Source organism: Elgaria multicarinata, chromosome 16 (genome assembly GCF_023053635.1).
Source record: "Elgaria multicarinata webbii isolate HBS135686 ecotype San Diego chromosome 16, rElgMul1.1.pri, whole genome shotgun sequence".
In the NCBI taxonomy this organism is placed as follows: domain Eukaryota; kingdom Metazoa; phylum Chordata; class Lepidosauria; order Squamata; family Anguidae; genus Elgaria; species Elgaria multicarinata.
Window position 1 is genome coordinate 12,660,447 of NC_086186.1, and position 7,651 is coordinate 12,668,097.

Sequence of the window (7,651 nt, forward strand, 5' to 3'; positions counted from 1 at the left end):
TTAGAGCAAGTTTTCTACTGTATAGCTCTACAGTTGTCCAGACGTTTACTTTCATTGGGATGGCTGTGGATGGGATTTACTTGGGTTCAAGGAAGTGCAGTCAAGAGCAGCTTCACATAAGCACAGGTGGGAGAAGAGAAATTGCACAAGAAATAGCCAGGTGAAGTGGGATTTCGGTTATTTTTTAGTCATTTATTTTGAAATGGTTGATGGCCGTTAGCTCTGCTGCTTGACACGGTGCTGATTTATTTCCCCCAACTCCACCCTTTGTGCCACGGATGCAACTCTGTACATGTTTACTTAGAAAACATTCTTGCCAAGTTCAATGGAGCTTACTCCCAGGTAAATCTGCAACATATTGCAGTCTTATTAGTTTAAGAAGGGCTTAGTACAGTAGTCTTCAGGTGAAACCACTTTCCTTTCCCCATAAAGAAAAGCAAACAGTTTCAACTGCCAAGGGCGTCAACAGGTAAAAGAAAGACAAACATTTTTCTGTTAAATGAGAGCAAGGAGCTGCAAGGCTTCCAGCCATTTTTTCTTTACCTTTTTCTTACTAAATATAAGACTGCAAACTGGCTTTACAGTCTTAAATATACAGGGTGAAGGTAGTCTCTCTTGTAAAATACTATACAAAGGTCCTTGGTATTTAAGTGATGGCACTCCCAAACTAGCTTTAAAATGAATTCTACTTGGTATTGTGATAAACTATATTGGCTAGAGGAATGGCAAATGCTGCCTTTGTTCTGGAAGAAATGGCATCAAAACAGAATGGGGCATTCAATCAGAGCAATGCACAAGTTGGCCTGAATGCCTACAGTCTTGTAGGTGGGGTGGAAGCACTAAGTGTTTTCTCTCTAAACATCCTACGTATAAACAAGTGCATGAAGAGTGAAACCGGTGGCATTACTCACCTTAAGGAGTTAAGTGGGTGTCCAATACATACAAGACCATCCCATTGTGGTTGCAGCCAGGAACCTGCTTGTATGGCATGGGCTCGAAGTCATGGCAATTCCAGTGCATACAAGCTGTGTTGATTAGTATGCTGCTTGTCAGAAGATGGTGGGATGCCTCTCTCTGTGTGCATGTGTCTTGGGGACGGAGAAGAGTAGCAATACATCCAGCTGAAGTTGCTGCTTACCATACACTTACCTTGCCAGGGGGAACCTTGATTGTTGGGGACCTTCCTTAAACTGTTCAAGTAGTTCAACAACGGAAAAAAGTTGTTCGGGGAGGTTGTGGAACCTGGTTGGAGATTGTTCAAGGACAATTGGACAAGCACCTGTCAGGGATTTAACTGGCTCAAGAGGTGTAGCAAGGAGAAACTGTCCCTGCACAGACACAAAAGTATGTCCCAGGATAGGGTGACCATATGAAAAGGAGGACAGGGCTCCTGTATCTTTAACAGTTGCATAGAAAAGAGAGTTTCAGCAGGTGTCATTTGTATATATGGTGAACATGTTGAAATTCACTCTTCATCACAACAGTTAAAGGTGCAGGAGCTATACCAGAGTGACCAGATTTAAAAGAGGGCAGGGCACCTGCAGCTTTAACTGTTGTGATGAAGAGTGAATTTCAACATGTTCACCATATATACAAATGACACCTGCTGAAATTTCCTTTTCAATACAGCTGTTAAAGATACAGGAGCCCTGTCCTCCTTTTCATATGGTCACCCTATCCCAGGACCCACTCTATCTCCCATTTGAACAGGAAGCTAGTCTTGCCAGTGTGAGATCCTTAAGCTACTTGTTGCTTTCACAACTGCCAGCTCCTCGTACAGGCTAAGTATGTGGCTGGGAATCTAGAACGCACACTGTTCATAAAAGGAGCCTGCCATGCTATGAGCCATGCAAGAACTTAGACATGTGTTTGGTTCTTCTGGCATGGTGAATGCCCTTTATTCTGCTAAAATCATCTACCTAAACTGTCTGCACATGTGGTGTACTACAGACAGCCCTGTTTAGATACAGGATGGACTTGGCTATGTAGTACATTTTATCTCTCCCGGTTTTGTGGAAAACTTTTAGACCTGTTCTCTAAATAAGTAACATAATGGAGCAACGTCTTTTAAAAAGAACCAGCGATTAGAAAATCCCAGATTGTATTGGTCTCTTATAACTACTTTATATGTTCCCTAAATGTGACTGCTATATGAGCGAACTACTGTTATTGTTGTTTTAAAAAAAGCATGCTCACTGCTGTGCAGAATGTGTGGCATGAGTTATTTCCCCATATGTATTCTTTTATATCTAACCAGGTAGAAAACTGGAAATAAAAACCACATCCTATGTGGAGCCATAGGGAGGAGGCCATGGTTTTGCTACCCCAGCAAAGAATAGCGACTTGGGGCGCAACCCTATACATGTTTAGGCAGAAAGGAAAACTTTTACAATTCCCAGCATGCCCCTTAGTTATTTTTATTTTGGATCCAGTCTTCGGGAGAGTCAAAATCCACCAAGACAAACCAGTTGATATGTTGGCAAAGCTTCTGAAGGCTTTCCAGACTCTCATCTGTGCACCTGTTTCTCTGGGGGCGGGGGCGGGGGCGGGGGCGGGGGCAAGCATATCATGTTGATCTGGAGAGATTTTTACCCAGGAAGCTGCAGAGCCACTTTCTTTGCCCTTGGCCTCTTCCAGTTTTTGTGAATGGATTGTTAAAAGCCCAGTCTGTAAACACTGTAATCCTTGCATTATGCTTTTGATACCCTTCACAGCATACCTGCATTGCAAGAAAAACCTGCTGGGTTATGGTGTAGGAGACATCTACTGTACCGCATGCATGCTCATTCCTGGATGCAGCTATAAGGAGCACCCCCTAATTCAATATTGATGTAGCAGCTAAGAAGATGCACCCCAGACAGTAATCATTTTAGTCCTTGTGGCTGCATTTCAATTGGATGTTTATTTATATGTCATTTTTGTCTTGCTCAGCCTCCAAGCAGTTTAAGGTGGCATGTGTGGTTCTCGCCTTCCACAAGGTTTTATCCCCACAACTATCCTGGTCACTCAGTGAGCTTCACAGCTGAGCAGGGAGGTATATTGAGGTTTTGGATATTTACAGAATTTGAGCTTGTCTTCATTTATATGGGGATGTTCAAGCGGTTGTTCAAGTTCAAAAGACTTTGAACTTGTTCAAGTGGTTCAATTTGTTCAAGTGGTTGTTCAAGTTCAAAAGCATGTGGTTGTTCAAGTTCAAAAGACTTTTGAGGAGGAAGATATGGAGAGGGACCATAGGTCAGTGGTGGAGCATGCACTTTGCATGCAGAAGGACCTAGGTGGTTCAGTCCCTGACATCTCCAAGTTAAAAAGGACCAGGTATCAGCGACAGAGACCTTGGGAAGCTGCTGCTGGTGAGAGACCACCAGCTGTTCCTCACCTGAGATGTTTTGGATGTCCACTCCCATGCTGGCTGTGACTGATCAGAATTGTAGTCCTAAACATCTGGACTACACCTTTCCTAGGATGGGGAAGTCCGGAATAGACAATGCCATGCTAGGCAAAGAGCTTTGCTTGGTACAAGGCAGCTTCCTAGGTTTTGGATGCATGGATAACTCACCCTTTACAATCAGACCTGCTATCAGACACAGCTAGAGATGAAGAATGCATTGCAGAAGCAGACATGCTGCACAAACATGTAAAGCAAATATGGTTCATCCTTGTTTGGATACATTTTGCACTATTACTGAAAATACAACAGGAAAAGCAGCAATGGCAGAAGATTAAAGAAGAAAGACCAAGAGAGGGGTGTGTGTGTTTGAATCGGAGAGAGACAGCAGGCGCCAGAGAAGGTACGTTGGGGGAAATATTAATGGGATAACTGTTTCTTGGTTCCCATTTGTTTCAGTGAAATTGAGGCTCACCTAACCTCCCTGTGGGCTTGTGTTTCTGTTGTTTTTAGTTTTTGCAAGGATACTCTCCCTTGAGTGATCAGAGTGAGGTTGCATAATAGCTAATCATGTAAGTGTGCTTCACTGACACTGCAAGCACAGGTTCCTGTGGAGACACTTGGGTCCCCTAAACAGGGAGGCGTTCTCTAGCTGCAACGCCAGCAGGCTGGGCTTCTCTACTTTCCTGCATTGTACTTGCTTTAGCATGAGCTCAGGTAAACTGGATGCACGAAAGGGGGGGGGGATCAGCTTCTAGTCTAGGGGAGGATGCTCAGACTGCAGTGATGCCCTTAGGGCATTTTCCCCTCTACCTTGCACACAAGTGGAAGATTTTGCTGCCCTCTAGTGTGCATACAAAGGATAATAAAGCACTATATTTGTTACATTCAAGCATTTACAGAAAATAGTTCTTCACACTTCCGCAGATTTCCTTTATTCTGCCTTCAGTTAAATATTTCCCATCCTACCCTCTTTTAGGAAATCTGATATGTTCACAGAGGTGTGCTTGGTGTAAGAGAATGGCGCAATGTATTGTGAAACCGGTGCAAGGCCCGGATAGAGACAGGTAGGACCAACTTCTGTGGCTGTTGCAAACACTGCCCCCAAGAGAAAACCCTATATGCAATAAGACTGGACAGGTCTTGATCGTTCCCTATATTCCCAGTATTGAGTGCTGGGTGTGCTCAGTCATGCTGACTTAACTGTTGGGAAGAGGAAAAGCAGAACATTGGGTTTGGGAGAGAGAATGGAACAGCAGGTCCCACTTGCCTTTCTATAACCTATTTTACAGAAGATTCCATTCGCAATGATTCCTCAACTTTTTTACAGTACGGTTAAACATTTTTTAGCTTCCCTGTGCTGTCTTGGTAGTTTCATAGTTCTTTTCTTACACGGATTTGGATCAAAGGGTTGGACATGAGGTTGGGGTGAACATGATCTTAGAATTATCTTTTCAATTTATTTGTTTATTTATTTATTTATTTATTTATTAGTATTACATTTTTATTTATTTATTACATTTTTATACCGCCCAATAGCCGGAGCTCTTTTATGTTATGTTTTAGTTAAGATTTTATTTGTAATCTGGATTTGTTAGCCACCCAGAGGGTCATTTTTGGTGCACAAGGCAGGACATAAATAAAACAAACCTCAAACCCATCCCAAAGCCACCCAACATATCTGAGATTGTGCCACTTCAGAATTAAGATGGGCGGGGGGGGGGGGGGAGAAATCACATATATGAAAGTTCCCTAAAACAACTCCCTACATATAGGAAGTTGGTACATTAGGGAGACTTTTTAAAAAGTTATCTAGTGTTCCAAGTACAGGAAGGGTTTTACACAGAAGAGCTTTTAAACATGCTGTTCCCCTTGCTACCCTTAAAGTGAAATGCAACAGTCTCTTTCATATATTTTCTTTTTGATTAAGACCATCCCTGAAGAGTGGTCAAATGGGAGCCTTGTGTACATATGCTCCAAAATCAAGGTGGTAGAATTCCAGAGATGCTAGAGCTTTATCCCTGCCAATACAGAGAACCACCTTCCATGTAAAAACTCCATACAAAAGAAAGGTTAGCACCCCAGAAAAAAGACATTGGCCTAGCCTTATTCCAAGATACGGTATTCCTATACTTGCAGAGAGGGTATCTTAAAACCACACACATAGAACATTTAAAAATTATTCCCTCCATCGTCAGTCTGCAGAGAAATACTCCATATGACTGTCTCAAGATCCTGCTGCCTCATGTCGCTGCAGGTACAGACCAAATCCCAAGACTACCTCCCCCTGCTGTTTCATTTGCTGCTTCTGCAACCTGGGAAATGTCGAGATAATCGTATTTCTTGGAAGTTACGTACATGAGGAATATTGAATATCATCTATAGATTTAACATAGCTTTATTAGCAACAACATGCTGCAAATGAAACTGGGAAGATGCTTGCTAACCCGGCTCTTTTTCTAAGAAGGCCACTGCCTAGGCCTACTGTAGTCATTTACTCTGCAGCAGCTTCTTCCCCCCACATTGGTTTAAAAGCCAACAGGACAATTGTTCTCTTGGTTTAAGGCAGGGGTGGGAACTTGTGGCTCTCCAGATGTTTGGGCCTGCAACTCCCATCAGCCATAATCAGCATAGCCAATGATGAGGGATCATGGGAGTTACAGGCCGAAACATCTAAGAGCTCCAAGTTGCCCACGTCTGGTTTAAAGACATAGCAAGGGGGGGAAACACAATGGACCAATAATAGGTTAGCAATTGTTCCACTTGTGCACTGTGCACTGCATGGTGCCTTCGCATTCAGGCATCTGCACTAGACAAGATGCAACCACTGAAAAGATTTAAGATCTAGGGACTCCAGGGTGAAGGCCAGAACAATGGCAACAGTCATGACTCACTCATAAAACATTAACAAGAAATGTCCCAAAAGGCACAAGTATGGACAGTGATTTATCATGGACAGGAATCAGAATTGTGACGTTCGTGGTTAAATAAGTAGTGTTGGGAAGTACCAACTGCTAGTTCCTTCTCATGCTTGGAAGACTGAGGCCCTCACCCTGCCGAATGGGTTCTTGAAGGTGGCAACTAAGGGCCACAGGAAATTATAATGCATGTTTGCACGGGAGACGTTGCCAGCCCGGTCCAGCTTGCGCCACGAAGTTGAGTTTGTACAACAGAAACAGATGGAAGTGAAACTGTTCGAGCACAGTGCAAGACAGTGGTTGTTGCCAGATGTGTGACTTTTTAAAAATTGAAATATTATTATACTCTGCATCAAGAATGCAGCCTGTTGCACTAGAAATGGCCAACACACACACACGAGAATAGAAATGGCACAGACCAGTGGCCTGCATGGTCAGAATATTGCAGCTTCACAAGCATCTTTACAAAAGGAGCTCCAAGCGTTCCAAGGGGCTGCTGTTTAAACTCTCACTGCTTAAACTTCACCTGATTAAACAGTGGGGTTAGGGAAGCACGAGACACAGGAAGCCTTCTGGACCCATTAACTAAAAACTTTTCTTTTTCCTAAAGCTTTTAAAACTTGATGTTGTTCGGACTTTATACTGTTCGTTTTACCCTACCCTGTGCCTGTTTACCCTACCCTGTGCCTGTTTACCCTACCTTGTGCCTGTTTACCCTACCCTGTGCCTGTTTACCCTACCCTGTGCCTGTTTACCCTACCTTGTGCCTGTTTACCCTACCCTGTGCCTGTTTACCCTACCCTGTGCCTGTTTACCCTGCCCTGTGCCTGTTTACCCTACCCTGTGCCTGTTTACCCTACCTTGTGCCTGTTTACCCTACCTTGTGCCTGTTTACCTTACCCTGTGCATGTTTACCCTACCTTGTGCCTGTTTACCCTACCTTGTGCCTGTTTACCCTACCCTGTGCCTGTTTACCCTACCCTGTGCACCCTACCCTGTGCCTGTTTACCCTACCCTGTGCCTGTTTACCCTACCCTGTGCCTGTTTAAACTACCCCGTGCCTGTTTACCCTACCCCGTGCCTGTTTACCCTACCCTGTGCCTGTTTACCCTACCCTGTGCCTGTTTGCATTCTCTTCCCCTCCTTATTGTTCTACTATGATTTTATTAGAATGTAAGCCTATGCGGCAGGGTCTTGCTATTTACTCTTTTACTCTGTACAGCACCATGTACATTGATGGTGCTATATAAATAAATAAATAAATAATAATAATAATAATAATAATTAATAATTAAGAAAGGGCAATACCAGGCAATATCTGGAACTGTACAGCCCATTCCAGCCTGCA